The sequence below is a fragment of the Loxodonta africana genome, chromosome 16 (genome assembly GCF_030014295.1).
Source record: "Loxodonta africana isolate mLoxAfr1 chromosome 16, mLoxAfr1.hap2, whole genome shotgun sequence".
Lineage (NCBI taxonomy): Eukaryota > Metazoa > Chordata > Mammalia > Proboscidea > Elephantidae > Loxodonta > Loxodonta africana.
The window spans coordinates 23,821,411-23,839,673 of record NC_087357.1 but is presented as its reverse complement, the minus strand read 5'-3'; the positions used below and the strand labels follow the sequence as shown (position 1 = coordinate 23,839,673).

The 18,263-nt window shown below is 48.8% G+C and overlaps 1 protein-coding gene across 1 annotated transcript in view; it reads left to right on the top strand.

Annotated features, from left to right (window-relative positions):
• Window positions 1-18,263, top strand: part of ADRA2A (adrenoceptor alpha 2A) — a 29,443-nt gene extending 11,180 nt beyond the window's left edge. Inside the window, exon 1 of the mRNA XM_010588992.3 lies at window positions 1-18,263. This exon is cut by the window's left edge and continues 11,180 nt beyond it. The gene's annotated coding sequence lies outside the window, so the exon portion shown is untranslated.

The window sequence follows — 18,263 nt, the reverse complement described above, 5'->3', positions numbered from 1 at the left end:
GGTGTGTGGTGAGGGCTAATGAGGTAACAGATTGCAGTTGCTGGGGCTAATGCTTGGCATATGTTAGGGAGCCAACAGTACTAGCTTTTTCTTCTCCAGCTCGGGAGCTGGGAGACTTTGGTGCTCATTAAGTTGCTCTGGGCTGAGCTGGGCTGGGCTGCCCAGATTGGGTGGGGCCAGTGTCATACCCTTAGAGCCAGTACTCAAGGTGATTGATAATAGGGATTTGACTTCTTAGGTTCTTAACTTTCTTTCTAGCCTGATGAAAGACCTTGTGCTCTTCAGTACTACAAGAGAGTGCAACTAGATGAACGCCAAGACCCATGCTGGGGAAGGGCCTTCTTCACTGACCATGATGACCACGATGGTCTCTAGTAAAGCTATCCCTGAAGCGGAGGTCTCCTGAAAGCCAGGTTAGGGCTGCTCGCTGCTCTGTGGCATTCCAGGCTGGCTTGACGGTGTCTTAAACATGACACTCTGGCTTCTTCCTACTCAAGCTGTTCTCCTACACGTGGAATGCCACATGTACTCTTCTCCTGCTGCCTAGAAAAATCACCCCTAGACTTTAAAGCCAAGCTACACCACAATACTTTGTTATTTCAGGAGTGTAAAGAACCTGGGTTTTGGCATCATTTAGTTATTGCTTAAACCTTGGATCCGCCTCCAATTTGCCTGTGATCTTGAGACTGTTAGCCAATCTTTCTGAGCCTCAGATTCCTTGTGTATACCGTGGTGCTTAGTTTGTATTGTTCTATATTGGCCGGCCCTTTCGTACCTACATGTCTTTGCACATGCTGTTTCCTATGCTTGGAATGCTGGTATCCCCTCTCCCCCAGCAAGATCCACCTCCCATGTCTCTGCCTTTGCCAAGCCTTGGGGAGCTTATTCCCACGTACAGAACTCTGCACTCTTCACTGTGTTGCTTTGGCCCTGTATGCTCCTGGAGCTTCTCAACATGTGTCAGGACCCTCATTTTTGTTGGGAACAGACCCACCTTTACACAGCAGGTAAACAGACTCTCTGCATAGTATGTCTGACACATTGTAAAGCCTTGGATAATGGGATGCACAGGGGACAAGCCCTTGAGTAGCCCTTCTTTGCAGCTTACTGAGCCCCACTGGGTACTTACTGAAGGGCCATGGATAGACCCTCAGAGAGAACACCCTTGTGTAAGAATTTGAGGATATAGAGGCGTGGATGTGTGTGTGTGTGTATGCCTATTTATGCACACACACATACACACTCATACATAGACACACACGCACACTCACATATACATTGTACATACATGTATAATCTGTCTATCTATCATTGAGATAAGTGCTTGGGGATGTGGGAAAGGGTCTCGGTTTTTAAACCCAGAGAAATGAACTTAAAACAGAACCCTGTTCCAGGAGTTTGTCAGTACTCAGGACAGAGGATGTGGGAGGCAGCTGTTCCTGTCCCAGCTTTTAGGCAATAGACAAAAGGTGGTATCAGCCCATAAGGGCTGGCTCTGACTCAGTAGGGAACAACCAGAAAAGGATCAGAAGTGATCAACTCACATGGCTCTGGGCTCTACAGTCAAATTCCTGATAATCCTTTGTATGTGTAGCCACAGACATCTGCCTTTCCTTTTCTCTCTGAGTGACTCAAACCCCCCTATGCCACCTTCCATGAAGCCTGCAAAAGGAGAACCTCAAAGTCAAGGTCATCCTGGGAATGTGTTAAGAGCTACATCTTCTGGATTCTCTGTTACATGGCCTGGATCAGGACTGAACCTCTGTTCCCCTTGTTATTACTCTTGCTCAAGCAGCTCTGGTGTACTCACTGTTCAGTGTTAATCCTGAACCACCCACTGCAACTCACTTGGCCTCATGCTGTTGTATCTTACTCTCAGCTGTCATGGTGCCCAACATGGATCACTTGCTCTCTCAATTTTTAAATTTGTCTTGCCTTTGAATTTGGTACATGCTGTTGTCTTCTGGGCTTTGACTCCTCTCCACGATGGTGATGACGATGATGTTAATGGTGATACTGGCTCAGTGATAGTGATGCCTCACTCTCTGTTCCAAAAACACTATGGAGGATGTCTTGGGCATACCTCTGCTGGTTTGACCAGTCTCTGGAGCCCTACTACCACTTCTACTTAGCTGGTCTCAGCTTTCCAGATGCGGCCTGCACAGTTCCCATGGGCAGAGGGAGGACCATGGGAGCAAAATGTGGGGAGGCAGTAGACATATGGCACTCTTTGGTTCTATCTCCAAGCTCTTCATGGGACTGGCTACTTTGCTTTCCCTTCTTTATATCCCCAGCTTTTCTGCAGCACTTATAAAAATATTCCTGAGCTAGGGCAGAGGTAAGAGGGGTGGTCGTGGTGGGGGGGATTGGTTTCTACCTGTAGCTCATCAAAGTTATGTGTATGATGGATACTACGAGTGAAAATTGATCCATTTGTTATAGGCCATGTGCTGAACATTTGTGGTTCTTCTCCTCAGCATCCATTCCCTCATCTAGCAATAGCCCTCCCACCCCCTTAAGTCAATCTTAAGTTGAGTTTTCTATCACTTGCAACCAAGAAAGTCCTGACGGATACAGTCCTGTGACCTTTGGGTCAAAATCACTTCATCAATATTCTCAAAGGTCACACGACTTTGAAGTGTTTATTTTGCTCCTCAAGTTGTGGGCCACTTGGTCCTTGCATTATGATCAACTCTCTGATTCACACTGTGTTGATACTGTCTTTAAACCATTCTTTGAATTTATCTGGGGTCTGTAAGTCCAAAGTTAGAAATTCTTAACCCAGGGCTATCCCATAGGAACCGACAGATTGAGTATTTAGTGTTGCTTGGTATAATTCCTTGAACTAGTTTGGGAGGAGTTTTTCATCATCTATCGATTCCTGGGATTCTTTTACACTGTTGGGTAGGAGGTGGAAGACTTCTGGTCACCTGTGCTCCCTGTCCCAGGGCACAGCTGGCCTTATATGTATTTCAAAGAGGACAGAAAATCACATTCTCACAACTGTTCCCTGGCTGGGTATATAGCACAACACAGTCATCATCACCAAAGGCAACTGAGTTCATAGCCCCAGTCCGAACTGTCCCTGAACAGGAGCTGTTGCCACCCAGTGATTTATTTCATGGCTAAGCCTTCCGGAAAATGGATTTAGAAGTTGTTGGAATGTGCTTGTATTTTTGTGTGTTGGGCTTTTGGGACATTCCTCTTTGACCTAGTTGGCAAAATGAAACCAGATGTGCTGAGAGCATGGGTCATTTGGCCTGCCAGCTTTCTGCACCCACTTTCTGCCTCTTCATGTTGCTGTGGAAAGTTGAGCCTTACAAAACCATGCAACAGTGACTGGGCATGAGCCCCTACAAATTTGCCTATAATTTTTGTAAAATGGTACGTGTGAACGTGGGTCCAGTGAAAAATGAAGGCGCATCATGGTCAAGCGTATGAGCCCTGGGATCTGTAGAACTATGCTCTTTATAAGCTGTGTGATTTGAGGATGAAAGGAATATCTGGGACTACGTTTCTTTCAACTTTCCAAGCCCAGCTGGGGTGTTGTCAACTCCCCAAATTCCTCCATCTTCTTTTCCCATTTATGAACTTTCCAGTCTGTTAATTATACCATATGGCAGGATGTATTCCAGATCCTTCTCTTACTATATTATTTGATTTTTTTGTGTGTAGGGGAAGATCTATGAAAGCCATCCTTCACTCCCTAATTAGCCTGAAACTGCTGGGCAGGTTTAGACTGTGCCTGACCCCTCTATGTAGCAACCTGGCACCCAGCACAGCACCCTGCATATAGAGGGCATTTGATATGGCTTTTTAACCCTGGGCCCTTGCTGTCATGAGTGTAGGAGTGACCAGTGGGGTGTGAGGGAAGGATCTGAGGGCAGATATTAGATGTGGGAGGGGAAGCGTGGTTGGGTGGCCAGGAAAGAGGGTAGGTGGCCAGTAAGGGAAGTAGGCAACATCTCTGCCCCATTGTCCAAGGTGTGTTCGTGTCCCCACTGGCTGTACTGAGCCCTAAGTAGAGTGAACCTGGCTTGAGGTGGAGCTGGAAACTTGGGAGCAGGAACACCATCAGCTGCTTAAACAAGGTGAATTGGTTTGTGGGTCTGAGGCCCTTCCTCTGGGCCTGCCCTTCCCCTCAGCTAGCCCTTTAGATGGTCTGTGACCTGGCCCTTGGGCTGTGAGTGCCATGGAGGGGCTATGGCCAAAGAGCAGTGGGCAAAGGGCTCACCCTTGCCCTTCCTGGACAGAGTATGGAAAGCATCTGGTGTTTGTCCCTGATCCTCCTTTGTCTACGGGCTTATCCTAAGGATCTCACAGATGCAGCTGCCTTGATCCCTACTACCTTCACCCAAGCCTGCCCTCTGTTCCCTCCCTAGGTCCCAGCTCATTGGCACCATACTCAGTTGACAGGGGAAGAAATTTATAGCTCATCAGAGGAGGGGACATCCCGCCCCTCAACGTGGGGGTCTCTTGGATGTCAGAATCCCAGTCTTGCCTGTGTGCTTGTGCATGTGTGAATGAGTGTGTGTGTGTATGTGTGCCTATATGTGTGTATTCGTGTGTGTGTATTTGTGTATGACAGGGAGAGAGAGAGAGAGATACTGATTTAAGACTGGACAGGAATAGGGGGCAGAGAACTAGTGGAAAGTCACAGAAAACACTTGCCCCCTGCTCTCCCACCACCAGCCCTGTGGTTGTTTCCTGTTTTGGGCACAAGGAGGCTGTGAAATCCAGAGAGCTGAGGTGCCAGGACTGCTAGCTTCCAGGACTGAGCAGTCTATTTTGAAGAGAAGAAATCAACATGCAACAGCAGCTCCCCGCTAGTTACAAGTATGTGGACTTACATAGGCAGCTGGGACTGGTCACCTGAGCCAAGCTACTGGCAACCATGAAAGGAGATCGTGATCCTCCCATTTACTATCTCTGTGACTTGAACATATCATCTCTTCTTTCACTGTCTTAACTTACTCATCTATAAAATGGGTATCCTATGACTGACCCCACAGGTAAGTCAAATGAGATTACAGGTGAGTCACCTCTTTGCAAACCATAAAGCTAAGGTTATGATGAACATGGCAGATGACAGAACACAGGACCCCTACCCCCAACTCCACTGAAGTGCTGTGGGTCTGCATAGGGGTGGGGAGGAGACAGGAAAGTCTTCTCAGAGGAAGACAGTTTGCTCCCCACAAGAGTCTTGGATCTTTGTCCTTTTGCACTGGGCCACAGGAAACCAGGAGTTCAGTGGGGCTTTGGGGTGCTAAGAGCAGATGACTGAAGTAACTGGAAAAAACAGGCAGTGGGACCAGGAGCCTGGTGGCCTCAGATTTATCCAATTGCTTCTGTCTGGCCTCAGAGCTGGGTTCTTTCCAGATAGCAGCAGGAACCACTGAGGTCCTTGGGCCTTCAAGGTGGATTTTTTTTTTTTTAATGGAGGCGACGTTTGGGGACTTAGTAAGAGAACCAGCCCTCTGGCATTGTCTCACTCTCGGCTGCCCCTAAAAATACAACGTGATGTGGCTAATGAGAAAGAACAACAGGTCTGGCTCAGCATGACCTAATATAGCCTGGCATTCGAGCTCGAGGCAGGACGTCAATGGGGCCTGGTAAATGAATGCACAAGATAGATGTCTCTCTAATGGAATGGCAGGGGAGCCTACCACCATCTCTGAGGAAGGTGTGCCATGGAGGTCTGACCAACATCCCCAAGGGGACACTCCTGGATTTGCCAGTGTGGGTGGGGTTGAGGCCTGGCTGAGAGTACTTTGTCTTGGAACCTCTTGCCCACTCCTCAGCTACAGTCAGCATCAGGTTGATCAGTGGGACTGGCTGTTACAGGGAGGAGCTGTGGGCCCGTTGCCACCAGGGGTCATGGATTCCATCACTTGTCCTCTTGGAGAGGAGCATGGACCAGCCTCCCCTGCTCCCCAGCCTATGAACAGCCTTTCTAGCCTGGCTTTGGCCCTACATGGCATCTCTGGGAGACTCTGGCCAGGCCCTCCCACCTCAAACAGTGGACTGATGCCAATGTCTAGCGTGGAAGCACTATGAGGCAAACCCTAAGGCTTGTTCTTCCTCTTCCTCCTCCTTCTCCTGCATAGACATGGGTCTAATGGGTCAGCCAAGAAGCTGAGGGACTTTAATGCTGCTCTGGGTTGACTTGTGACTCAGGTCTGTGGAAGAGAAGGGGACAGAGCATGGGAGGTGAGAAGCAAGGCTGGCAGTGGGGATGATGTCCTAGTGGCTGCCTTATATGGTAACCCACTCATCCCTGTTTGCCCAGAACCGCTCTGGTTTGGGCACTGAAGACTGCATTCCAGGAAACCACACAGTCCCTTGTGAACCTGAATGGCTGGCCACCCTACCACCTCAACACCCCAAAACGTGGTATGGCAGCCCTGTGCTCTCTGGACTGGTGTCCCAGGTAACTTACCCAAAGTCACACTGCTGCTAGAATCCAGGGCCTCTGGCTCCAAGTCCAGGGTTCTTTGCTGCCAGCCCACATGCCTCAGGTTGTGCCAAGAGGCAGAGTACCTGGGTCTTTCCAATGATCTTAGCCAGGATCTGTCCTCAGGATGGAAGTGGTGGTGAAATAGCAGAAAGAGGGAGGAGGAGGTGAATTGGTCATCTTTGGGGGATCAAAGAGTAGTACCCTACGGCCTACAGGGGCTCAGGGCAGTGGGGCTCCAAGAGGAAAAAGACTCAAGCCCTGCACCTAAGCATTTGACACTCTGGTTTGCAGGCTTGCCCACAGGTTCCTGGCACAGGTGCCAGACCATGCCAGATACATGCGCCAGGGACAATCAATAAAGGGTGCGGCTTATCAAGATCACATTACTCTAACTTCCCTTACAGGATTTATTGTTCAACAAATATTTATTGAATGTCTGTTCTTAAACATGTTGTTCCCTCTGTTTGGAACACACTCTGGCCTTTTCCCCTTCTTTTCTTGCCTGCTTCCTCGACTCAATTCCATCCATTCTTCAGGTCTCAGCTTAATATGTAATATTTACTGAATGCTTGGTACAAAGCAGGCACCATTTTAAGCACTTTGCAAAGCATAACTCTTTTAATGCCCATGAAAACCTTATGAAGCTATTACTCCCATTTTAAAGACGAGGTAACTGTGTGGTTAATCAGCTTGCCCAAGGTCATAGGGCTCTTAACTCTTAGGCTAGGCTGGAGGGCTTTTCCAGACCCCTACCTGCCTGCTCTTAAGACCTCTTATTCCCTGTTGGAGCATTTATCACAGAGGCCTGCAACACCCAGTCTCCTTATCTGTTTCCTCCATGAGCCTGAGTTCCAGCAGGACAGTGACCCTCACTACTGAGTCCCTGTTGTTGTTGGTATTGGTTGCCTTTGAGTCCATTCTGACCCAAAACAACCCCATGTATGCAGAGTAGAACTGCTTCATAGGTTTTTAAGACCGTGATCTTTTGGAAGCAGATTGCCAGGCCTGTATTCCAAGGCACCCCTGGGTGGGTTCAAACTGCCAACCTTTCAGCTGGTAGTCTAGTGCTTAACCACTTCTGCTACCCAGGGATTCGCCTTGCTGTGTCTGTAGTTTCTGGCAAGTACCTGACACTTGGAAGGAGCTCTGTAAACAGCTGTTGAATGAATAAATGCATGAATTGATGAATGAATGAATGATTCAATCTCGGCAACCAAAGGAGCTCTGAGGCTGGGGTCCTCTGAAGGCTTTTGTGGCATCATCGTGCCCCCCTCCCCACTGGCAGTACTGAACCAAGGGGTCCTTGAGAAGGAGGGTGAATGCAACCCTTCTTTCTGGAATACCAAGACAACTGCGAGATCGGGGAACGAACAGATTTTTAAACCCCAAAACAAACCTGGACACCTTCTGGAGTAGAGTGAGATATTATCATGAATTCTTAGGGTAAAACTGAAGTTCTAAAGAAATTTCATGCTGTGGTGGTCTCTATAGGCAAGTCTTGCCTCTTCCTCCCCAAACCCCCACAACACTGCAAATTTTCCTCTACTGTTGGGGGTGCTTTGGTGAAAAAATTTGAGAAATTCTGCTAGGAGGAGTGGCCAGAACTCAGGGGGTGGAGCAACTTGAATCCGTGTGGGGAAGAGAGAGGGCATTGCCACCCCCAGGCAGAGCTGTGCACCAGGAAAGGTGCGGTGATGGGGATCTCTCCGTGCTGGGAGAGCCATCAGCCATCAGCCACTGCGAATGGCTATGAGCGTGCCAATAGCTGTTGAAATAAATGCTTTGTAGCCACATCCTGAAGTACCACTACAGCTTCTTGGAAAACCACTATTTTTAGTCTCTTTCACTCAAGAAAATGCCATCTCTTTCCTCTCCACCAGCCAACTCATTGTTGATCTTGCCCAGTCTTAAAACCTTGTTCTCCTTTTTAGCTCAGCCAGGGAGGGAGCCAATCGGTGGTAGGGTGGAGTTCCTCTGTCCATTTCTATTTTCACGTCTTGTGTCACTTGTACACATGGGAAAAATCAAGACATTTCCCCACTTTGGAGCTCTGTGTAACCTGTCTTTGCACTTGTGAGGGATATGATTCCTTGGATCACACAGGGGGTGGATATGAATGAAACAATGTCAGGACTCAGGGCTCCAGGCGCTTGAAGTTGGCATGGCTGGGGCTTGCCCTCACCCTTGACCTTGTTTATTTCAGAAAACGTTTCCAAGGAGAAGAAGAGGAACCGGTGCCTCCTACAGCAGCAAGGAGCGGAGAAGAGTGGCATGTTCTTCATGGAGGAATTCACTCTCCTTCAACAGGGATGCTGGGAAAGGCTCAGGCAGGCGCAGCTGTTTGCACTTTTCAAGATGCTTTTCTTTCCTTGATCTCTCGTGATACCTGCCATGATACCTGAGAAGGGTAGACCAGTAGTCTGAGCCCCATGGATTTAGGAAGTTGGAGAGCCAGTATTAGTGTCCACAACCAGAAGGGTGTAGTGACTGATGCTGTGGTCTAGGGGCTCAGACAAACATGAGTGCGTGTCCAGGTTTTTCCATTTATTGGTTGGGTGTCTGCACAGTCCTGTATCTTCTTGTGCCTCAGCTTCCTCAGCTGTAAAATGGGGTTAATACCTATCTCTGAGGTTGGGTAAGGCTTAAATTAGATAATGAATGTTGAGTGTGAGCTCAGGGCCTGGTAGGTAGTAAGTGCTGTCAAGAAATGACGGCTATTAGTGATACAAGGAACACTTCTGTTTCTGATTGCTAATATACCATCCCTTTGTGTAATGTGACTAATTGCTTCCCCTCCCCCCGTGCCATAGGGTCCCCATCTTTTATACTTTTCAACATACAGCCAAGGAAGCTGGGTGGGAGCTACTTGTTCTTTCAAATATTTATGGCAAAGGTAGGCACCTGCCTGCTTTGATGTCACTGTACTTGCTTCTGGATTTGCTGAGACATCCTTTGTCCTTTCAGCAGCGAAGGATGATAAGAAGAGCTGGCTGCAACAGCTTGGGGTCTGACCTGGTATTGTCCAGGCGATTGCTGGCAGCGATGAGTCTGTGGCTTCTAGACCAGAATCATCTCGTCCATAGCTGGACCAGTATTAAGGGGTGGGCAGCTGCCTGATGTCCCATCTATTTAAAAAAAAAACAAAACCCATTGCCATTGAGTCGATTCAGACTCATAGAGACTCTATAGGACAGAGTAGAACTGCCCCATAGGGCTTCCAATGAGAGTCTGGTGAATTTGAACTGCTGACTTTTTGGTTAAAACTGTTCTTAACCACTAGGCCACCACCAGGGTTTCCATCCCATCTATAGGGGACACAAATATCCTGCTAGAAATGTCATGTGTTGGAGAGAATTATATTTATTTGAGATGCTTTCAGGGAAAGTTCTATAAAATTGAGAGTTTTTTTTGGATAAGCTGTCTGGGGTACAGCATGGTCTCAAAGGGGCGTTTGCCAAGAGCATAGGCTAGTCTCTGATCTGCTTTCGGCTTGCTGGGTACGTTTGTGAGTTTGGGGCTAGGGCTCAATGGCTTGGGGCAGTGGAGGAGAGGCTGAGGTCAACCATCCTGGGTTCTCTCCAATCCCCTCTGAGCTCACAGGAAGTTGTTCTCTAAGGGATGGCTAATTATTTGCCAGACTAAGGCAACCACATTTTTGGCTAGTACCTGCCGGGGCAGCATCAGCCTCGAGGTCCTGGTGTCTGACATAGTGGGCGCCATAGAGAGACCTGGGTGCTGTGACCCAGGAAACCCCTTCCTAGGAGACATGGGGACCTCCCTAACTGGAATCCTGGGACAAGCAGGAAGGCTGGTGAGAAAAGAAGGTGGAAGGTGGGAGGGGATGAGTGTGTGGTTCTCCAGCTTGTGTGTTGTCCTCAGGAGTGTCAGCCCCAACCTGGAGGTGCCTGCAATGGGTGTGGGTCCTAGCACATGTTTGGGGAGCTCCCTGAGTGGGTTCCCAGCTGCTGGGCTGAGCTGATCACACCGAGAGGAAACCCTCTCCTGCCAAGATTTCAGGTGGCCCAGGAGGCAGGCCGGGGCAGGGGGCTGAGACGGTAGTATGCCCCCTGAGAGCCACTGAACCAGAGGCAGAGGCTGGAGGGAGGCCGACCTAGCTCCCTCAGTCCTACAGGAATCTACTTGCAATGTCATGGGCCTGGGGGGTGACTGTGGGCTGAATGTTGGATCACTGCTCCCCCATGGGCAGAAGCCTCCTGTTTAACTTCTCAGTAGAACTAGCAACGTCTCCCCCTGCCCGGTAAGAATGACTGCTGGCTCCAGGTTGCTTGGCCTCCTCACGGACAAGGAAAACAAACCCAAATCCGTCGCTGTTGAGTCGATTCCAACTCATAGCGACCCTGTAAGACGGAGTAGAACTGCCCCATAGGGTTTCCAAGGCTGTAATCTTTATGGAAGACCTCCTGGGGGGTCAAAACACTGAATTTTCCGTTATCAGCTGAGTGCTTAATCACTGCGCCGTTCATTGGCTCATTCACTGGCGAGCAAGGTTGTCAAATTGGACGTCTAGCTCATTTCATCTGGATACTCCCTGGAGCCAATGAACTGAAACCCCAAAGAGCCCTTGTGAGTAGAGGCCCTGCTGGGTGCCAGAGGCCCTATTAAAGCCATTCCAAACCTGTTGCCATGGGCTCGATTTTGACTCATAGTGACCCTATAGGATGGAATAGAATTGCCTCATAGGGTTTTCAAGGATCAGCTGGTGGATTGGAACTGCCAAACTTTTGGTTAGCAGCCGAGCTCTTAACCACCTCACCACCAGGGCTCCAGGGGTCCTGTTAGAAGGCTTCTAATGCACAGGGCCTTTAATCCTCCCAACACACCCTCAAAGTCAGTATTAGATTCCCCATTTCACAGAGAAGGATCCTGAGGCTCGTATAAAGGGCTCATCCCCAAGCTGGCTGGAGACTCTGCCCTGGTCTGGAAGGACCCTCCCATGGGCTCTTACAGCTTCAGTGTTGCTAAGGAATGAAGTTTCTGTCTGTGGGGCAGCCCTGTCTGCTGTGTCCTGGCTATGCCTGGTTAGCAGTACATTCCACCACAGGTCAGGGCACTTCAGACTCACAGACCCCGGCTGCTTTAGGTGTGGGGAGCTGGGTTGCTAACCCCAGCCTGGGGATGGGCCTTCAGCCTGCTTGGGACCAGTCGTTGTGAAAGGGCTGCAAACAGGAAGCTGTTTGTAGTGCTTTGTGAGGAGAAAGGGGGGTGATCAGAGAGAGAGGGCACCTCAGCATCTGGCAGGCTGTTCTGAAGCTGGGATTTGGTGGTGGTGTGGAAGGGGACACAGGGGCCAGTGTCACTTCCATTCTGCTTCTTGGGTTGAGCTGGGAGGCATGAGAAGGGAAGGCAGGCCCTGAGCAAAGGTTGAATACAGAGGAGGGAGGATCAAAAGTTCGTGTGGTATTTGCTTGTCCCATTTGCCTACCAAAGGCCCTGGGAAGCTGACTGGCAGCCGAGCACTCTGGATCTTCAACAGGACTTGAGTGCTACCTTCATTCCACAATTCCTGACTGGGAGAGGGCCAGGGGAAGAGGTCACACAGACTCTCACCTCCTTCCTGTCAGGGGCACAGCCTGCCTGGCTGGCACCAGACCAGGAATTTGGTGGTCCCACCTGGTTAGGAGCCCTCGCCAGAGGACTTCTTGTGTACACCGAACTTTGCAACTGCTGTCTCCTTCTGCAGTCAAAAGCAGAAATTGGAAGGCAAGGTCTGCGGTGGCAAGGCCTTGGAAATTGCTTATAATATTCAAGTGTATGGCAGAGAAAGTGACAGGTTTATGATGATTGCTGTGTAATTCTGCTGCTTTGTGGGAAAATTAATCCCAAGGTCTTTTTTTTTTTTTCTTTCTTTCTTTCCAAATAGCGCTTCCTCAAGGTCGTGAACTTGATTCTTCCCCACCAACTCCTGATACGTATTTTGACTGTTACTTCTTGGGAACTTTACATCAAGCTTCCCTTGCTGATGCTGCTTGGTTTAGACTAACGTCAATGTTCAGCTTTATTTCCCAGGGTCAGAATGTCAAACATGCTTCATCTCATGTGCTCCCTTCAGATAAACAGCGGTTGGCTACTCAGGGCTAGGAAGGAATCTATGGCCAAGTCCAGACTCAGTAGAGAATAGTACCATGATTGATTAGCAATGCCTGCCATGGGCATGGGACAGAGGAGTGGTGGCACCTGTGCTATTTCTGTTTTAGGGGATTCAATTAAAATTTCCACCCCTGCCTGTCCAATCTGTTGTCATGAGACCTTGAAGATAAAAATCAATCCTCTTATACTACGTCCAGTACAGCTTCTTCCACGCTCGAGCGTGGTCCAGCCTCCACACAGCTGCCGGTTAGCTTTCTACAAAATAGACACCAACAGCTCCCGCTGCCTACAGAAACTCAGGTGGCCTTTCAAAATCTGGATTCAGCTTTCATCCCTAGCCTCAGCAATGCCTATGCACACTTCTACATACGCACCTTATGTTCTAGGCAGGTTGAACTTTTTTTTCACTGTTTCCTGAATCCATGGTGCCCTTTCACACTCCTAGGCAATCCCTGAGTGGCACAATTGATTGAGTGCTTGACTACTAACAGAAAGATTGGAGATTTGAACACATTTGGAGGTGCCTCGGAAGAACGGCCTGGGGATCTGCTTCCAAAAGGTCACAAACTCAAAAACCCTACGGAGTTCAGTTCTACTCTGAAAACACATGGGCTCACCACGAGTCAGAATCAACTTGACAGCAACTTTTTTTTTTTTTTTTTTCTGGTTTTGATTTTTATACCTCTCTCTTAGTTACTGAGTGCAGCCTGTAACAAAAATACCACAAATGGGTGGCTTTAAAGAAGAGGAATTTATTATCTCATAGTTGCGGTGTCTAAGGTCCAAACCAGGGTCTCAGCTGTGTCAATTCCTTCTGTGAGCCTCTCTCCTAGTTTCTGCTGTTTGCTGGGAATCCTTGGTGTTCCTTTGCTTGTAGACAACACTTACATGGCGTCTGTCTTCCCCCTGAGTGTATGTCCTTACCTATTCTGCTCTTTTTATAAGGCATCACTTAGAAGTGATTAATTTTAGGACCCCCTATTCTGGCAAACCTCATTAACATAACCAAAGAAAACCCCTATTTCCAAACAGGGTCATATTTATAGGTACAGGGGTCAGAGTTTCAACATATATCTTGGGGGGACAAAATTCAATCCATAACAACCTTCATGCATTTGCACATGCTGTTCCATCTGCCTGGAACATCTTTCCCTTTCTCTTCATCTTTTAAGATGTTGCTAATACGCCACTTCCTCTGGGAAGCCTTCCCTGATTCCCCCAGGGACCTCTGGTCCCTTCCTCATCTGTTTTCCTGTGGCATTCTGCACATTATTATGGTACATAGATTTATAAACACACAACTACAGATGCAGCAATCTGTTTCCCAATAGACTGTTGGCCTCCAGAGGCCAGGGACCAGGGCACTGTGTGACTCAGACCTGTAGGCCCATCATGGTCCACAGAAGGGGCTGGGTAGAGCTTTATGGAGTGAATCAGTGTGAGGATGGATGAACTCCAGAGTGTGTCGGGAAGTGATTTGAATTTTGATTCCTGTTTGTTCTCACCTGCCAAGGACATGTCTTAAACCACCCTTGCTGTAATGAGAGGCGAGGAGGGAGAGCTTGATAAAACGTCTCTATTTTGTGTTTGGAATTAAAAAAGGGAAAGCTGAGATGAAACAGTGCTTGTTTCTTGCCATTGGTGTCACAGCTGAGTTGGCTTTTCCAGGCGGGGCTTGCGTCTCTAATCCTCCCTTCGGGAGTCCAGGGACAGGGAAGTGGTATCCTACTGGATCTGTCATGGAAGGCAGTCCACTTGTGGCAATGGGACAGAGGTGGCCATTGGTGGCCAGAGGAGAGTGGGGATGGTTTCACAGAGGAGGAGAGGCCACGGCCCAGACTCAAAGGAGGAGTGAGAGTGTGTCAGGGGTAGAGGCAAGGTGAAGGTGGCTGTTCCCAGGCCAAGGAATGCCATGCGCAGGGGCCTAGATCTGTGTGCGCCAACTGCCACCACACAGAAAGCTTCGAGCGTGTGGGCAGTCTCCACTGCTCTTCTCCTCAGCCAGAGCACCAGCTCGGTGAAGCTGAGCCCTCTCCTGTGCCCAGCACGGGCAGGGCACTGTGTGTGTATGTTGGCGGCGGGGTGGTGTGGAACAACACGTAGCTTTCACTGGTGGTTGATTTTACTTTCTCTTGGTGGCATCTTGGAGTCCCAGGTGGTGCAAATGGTTAGTGCACTTGGCTGCTAACCAAAGGTTGGTGGTTCAAGTCCACCCAGAGATGGCTGGGAAGAAAGGCCTGGTGATCTACTTTGGAAAAATCGACCAATGAAAACTCTATAGAGCACAGTTCTCTGACACACTTGGGGTCACCATGAGTCAAAATTGACTCAATAGCAACTTTTTTTTCTCCTTGGGGGGTGCAGAACCTTGACTTAGTTTGTGTGTCTGTCTGTATGGCACATGGCATCTTTCGGAGGTGACTAGCCCTATAAGGTTCCTGCAGAGTTGGCTGTGGCCCTGCCCTCATCCTGACACATAGCTATGGCTTCTCCGGCTAACTGGAGGCCTGGGCGGGAGGGAGGGAGACCCCTGCAGAGCGACCACTGCAGCCTATTACCCACTTCGTTTCCTAACTAGGAAGGACAGGTGAGGGAAGTGTAGCCAGGAGGGAGGGGGTCCTTGGAGGGGTAAGAAGGAGTGCCCCAGGCCCTTCTTCCATCTCCTTCCGCAGGAATGACCAGGCTGAGGGGCCCAGGAAGTTCAGCATGCCCAGGCTGGCCCCCATAGCATCCCCCACGAGATGCAAGTACTTCACCAGGGTCTTCGTCATTAGCGTCCTCTACTGACACTGCCTGAGGCCAGACTGGGCTCCTGGCTCCACACCCTGGCATTTACCCCAGGGTATTTACCCCAGAGCTCAGCAGAGAGATGAGACCAACAGTGAAAGTCAAGTAATTCATGGTCTGGATAGATGTGATGCTGTCTGGGAAACAGATATGTCCTTGGAAAGCAGAGGGAAATGAGTTTCAACCATAAATTGTGTTCAGATTGACTAAAATGTTTGCCGTGCCCTGCCTTCCAATAGAAATATAATGTGAACCATGTATGGAACTTAAGAATTTTCTAGCAGCTGCATTGAAAGTAATAGTAAAAAGAAACGGGGCATTAATTTTAATAATATATTTTATTTAACCCAGTATATCTCCAAAACATTACCATTTCAGCATGTCATCAATATAAAAAATTATTGAGATGTTTTACATTCCTTTTTTCGTACTAAGTCTTCAAATTCTGCTATATATTTTGTACTGACCATGTATCCCAATTCTAACTAGCCACGTTTCGAGTGCTCAGTAACCACATGTCACTAGTGGCTAATGCATTGAAGACCATGCCCTAAAAATCTTCAGCTAGTTATTTAGCCTCTCTGCACCTCAGTTTCCTCATCTGACAAATGGGGGTAATAAAAGTACCTATACTGTGGAAACCCTGGTGGTGTAGTGTTTAAGTGCTACGGCTGCTAACCAAGAGGTCGGCAGTTCAAATCCACCAGGTGCTCCTTGGAAACTCTATGGGGCAGTTCTACTCTATTCTATAGGGTCACTATGAGTTGGAATCTACTCAACAGCAGTGGGTTTGGGTTTATAGATACTGCACATAAAGGATTTACCGCAGCTTCTGGTCCAAGGGAACGTTCAGTACATGCTAATCCATTGTATTCTTGTTAGTATACTCAAGGCGCTCTCTCTGAAAGGGACCCAGGGCCTGGACAAGAAAGAGGGGGCATGAGATGGTCCACTCAAGGCCTCCCTACTTCCCCCGTGGGTCCTGTACTCTGAGCGCCTCAGTTGCAGTTCCTTTGTTGTTCCATATGCCCATGCTGACCATTGCCTCATGTCCCTTTGGGTTTAGCTTTTGGTAACAACTTCCCTTAGCTTGGCTTCTGTGTCCACCTTGCTATTATTAACCCTTTGTTTCCTGGATTCTGGCTTTCTCAGACTCCCAATACCTCCCTGGGCAACAAGCCACAGGAGCTAAGATGCTTGGAAGAGGGAAGGGGAAAAGCTTTCTATTAGGTGAGAACCACACTTCCTGCCTCCCAGGGGACTACTGTGTGAGTTTGGTTTGGGGCTTGAATATCTGGTTGACTTAGATCCAGAGACCACGTCCACAATAAGCCTAAACTGTAGATGGTGTTGTTGCTGTTAGTTTCTGCCCAGTTGATTCTGACTGTAGGTTTTATTGCACATTCAGCAGAAGAGGAAAGTGAGGCTCAGAGAGCCTGGATGACTTGCCCAAGGTCGCACAGTTGCTGAGTGGCAGGGCTGACCCCAGAATACAGTTCTCCCGACTCCTTTTTGCCACTCTTAAGGAGAAAGGCCAAGAGCATGGGCCAGGCCCTTGTACTGCATTCCACCACCATGCCAGTTCTGTCACATGCAAATATGGCATCCTTGGGGTCTCTGGAGGTTGTGGTGTCTGGAGCAGGGGACCAGCCATGCACCTTGGTCTGGGACTACACTTCGTGTCATCTGCAAATCTGAGAGCCTTCGGTGACCTGCTCAGAAAACAGGATCAGTATTTCTTCCACACTTGGTGGGATCCATAAGCACCCTGGAGAAAATGAGTTGCCTACCACAGCTCTTAACTGACATGGGACCTGTCACAACTCTTATTGACATGGGACTATGACCCTCATTGTGGGCTGCTGGGGTCTCACTGAGGGGCCTGACAGTGGCTTCCTCATTGCCTAGCTATTGCCTTATCGTCTCCCTTCCCCTCTTTTTTTCTGTAGGTTCCAGGGTTCATTCATTATTTCAACTGCTATTTATTGAGCACTAACTGTTTTTTTTTTTTTTTTAACTGTTTGCCAGGCATGTGGGACTCAGTGATGAACAAAGTAAACATGGACCCTGCAGCCATGAGCTTACTGTCCAGGAGAGTGAGACACTAATCAAACCATTGCACATACAAATGTGCAATTGCAACTGAGACCTGTGCCCGGGCCAAGAGGTATCATAGGCCTGGCCAGTGAGGTCAGGGAGGGCTTCTCCCAGGATGGTTGAGGGCTGATGCTCAGCCTTGGCACAGCCCAGGAGAGGAGGACATGCCTCTCTTTTGCCAGATTGTATCCGCCAATTCCTAAGCAAGCCTCAGTCCCATTTGCTGTCCCCTGGGATGGAAAAGGGTGTTTGGCCCTGCCCACGGTAATTTGAGGACAGGGCTGAGATGAACCCAGAACAGGGTATGTGAGCGTGTGTGTGTGGGGGGGTGTGCACTTGTGAGTGCATATGTGTATACATGTGAGTGTGTGTCCATGTGTGTGTGCGTGCACGTGAATGCATGTACATGTGTGAACATGCATGTGTGCATGTGTACATGTATACGCATGTGTGTTTGTGTGTGTGTGCATGTGTATCTGAATGAGGGTGTGCGTGTGAGCATGTGTGTGTGTCATAATGCATTGGATTTAGCTGGAGAGTTTAAAAAAAATGAGGACCTTGGGCCCCACTTCAAGCCATTCTGATTTGACTGGTTTAATTATTGTAAAAACACACACACACAAATGGAGCCCTGATGGCACAGTGGTTATGCACTCTCGTCTGCTAACCAAAATGTCGGTGGGTAGAGCCTACCAGCCACTCTGAGGGAGAAAGACATGGCAGTCTGCTTCTGTAAAGATTTACATACGGTCTTGGAAATCCTGTGGGGGCAGCTCTACTCTGTCCTATAGGGTCCTTATGAGTTGGAATCGAC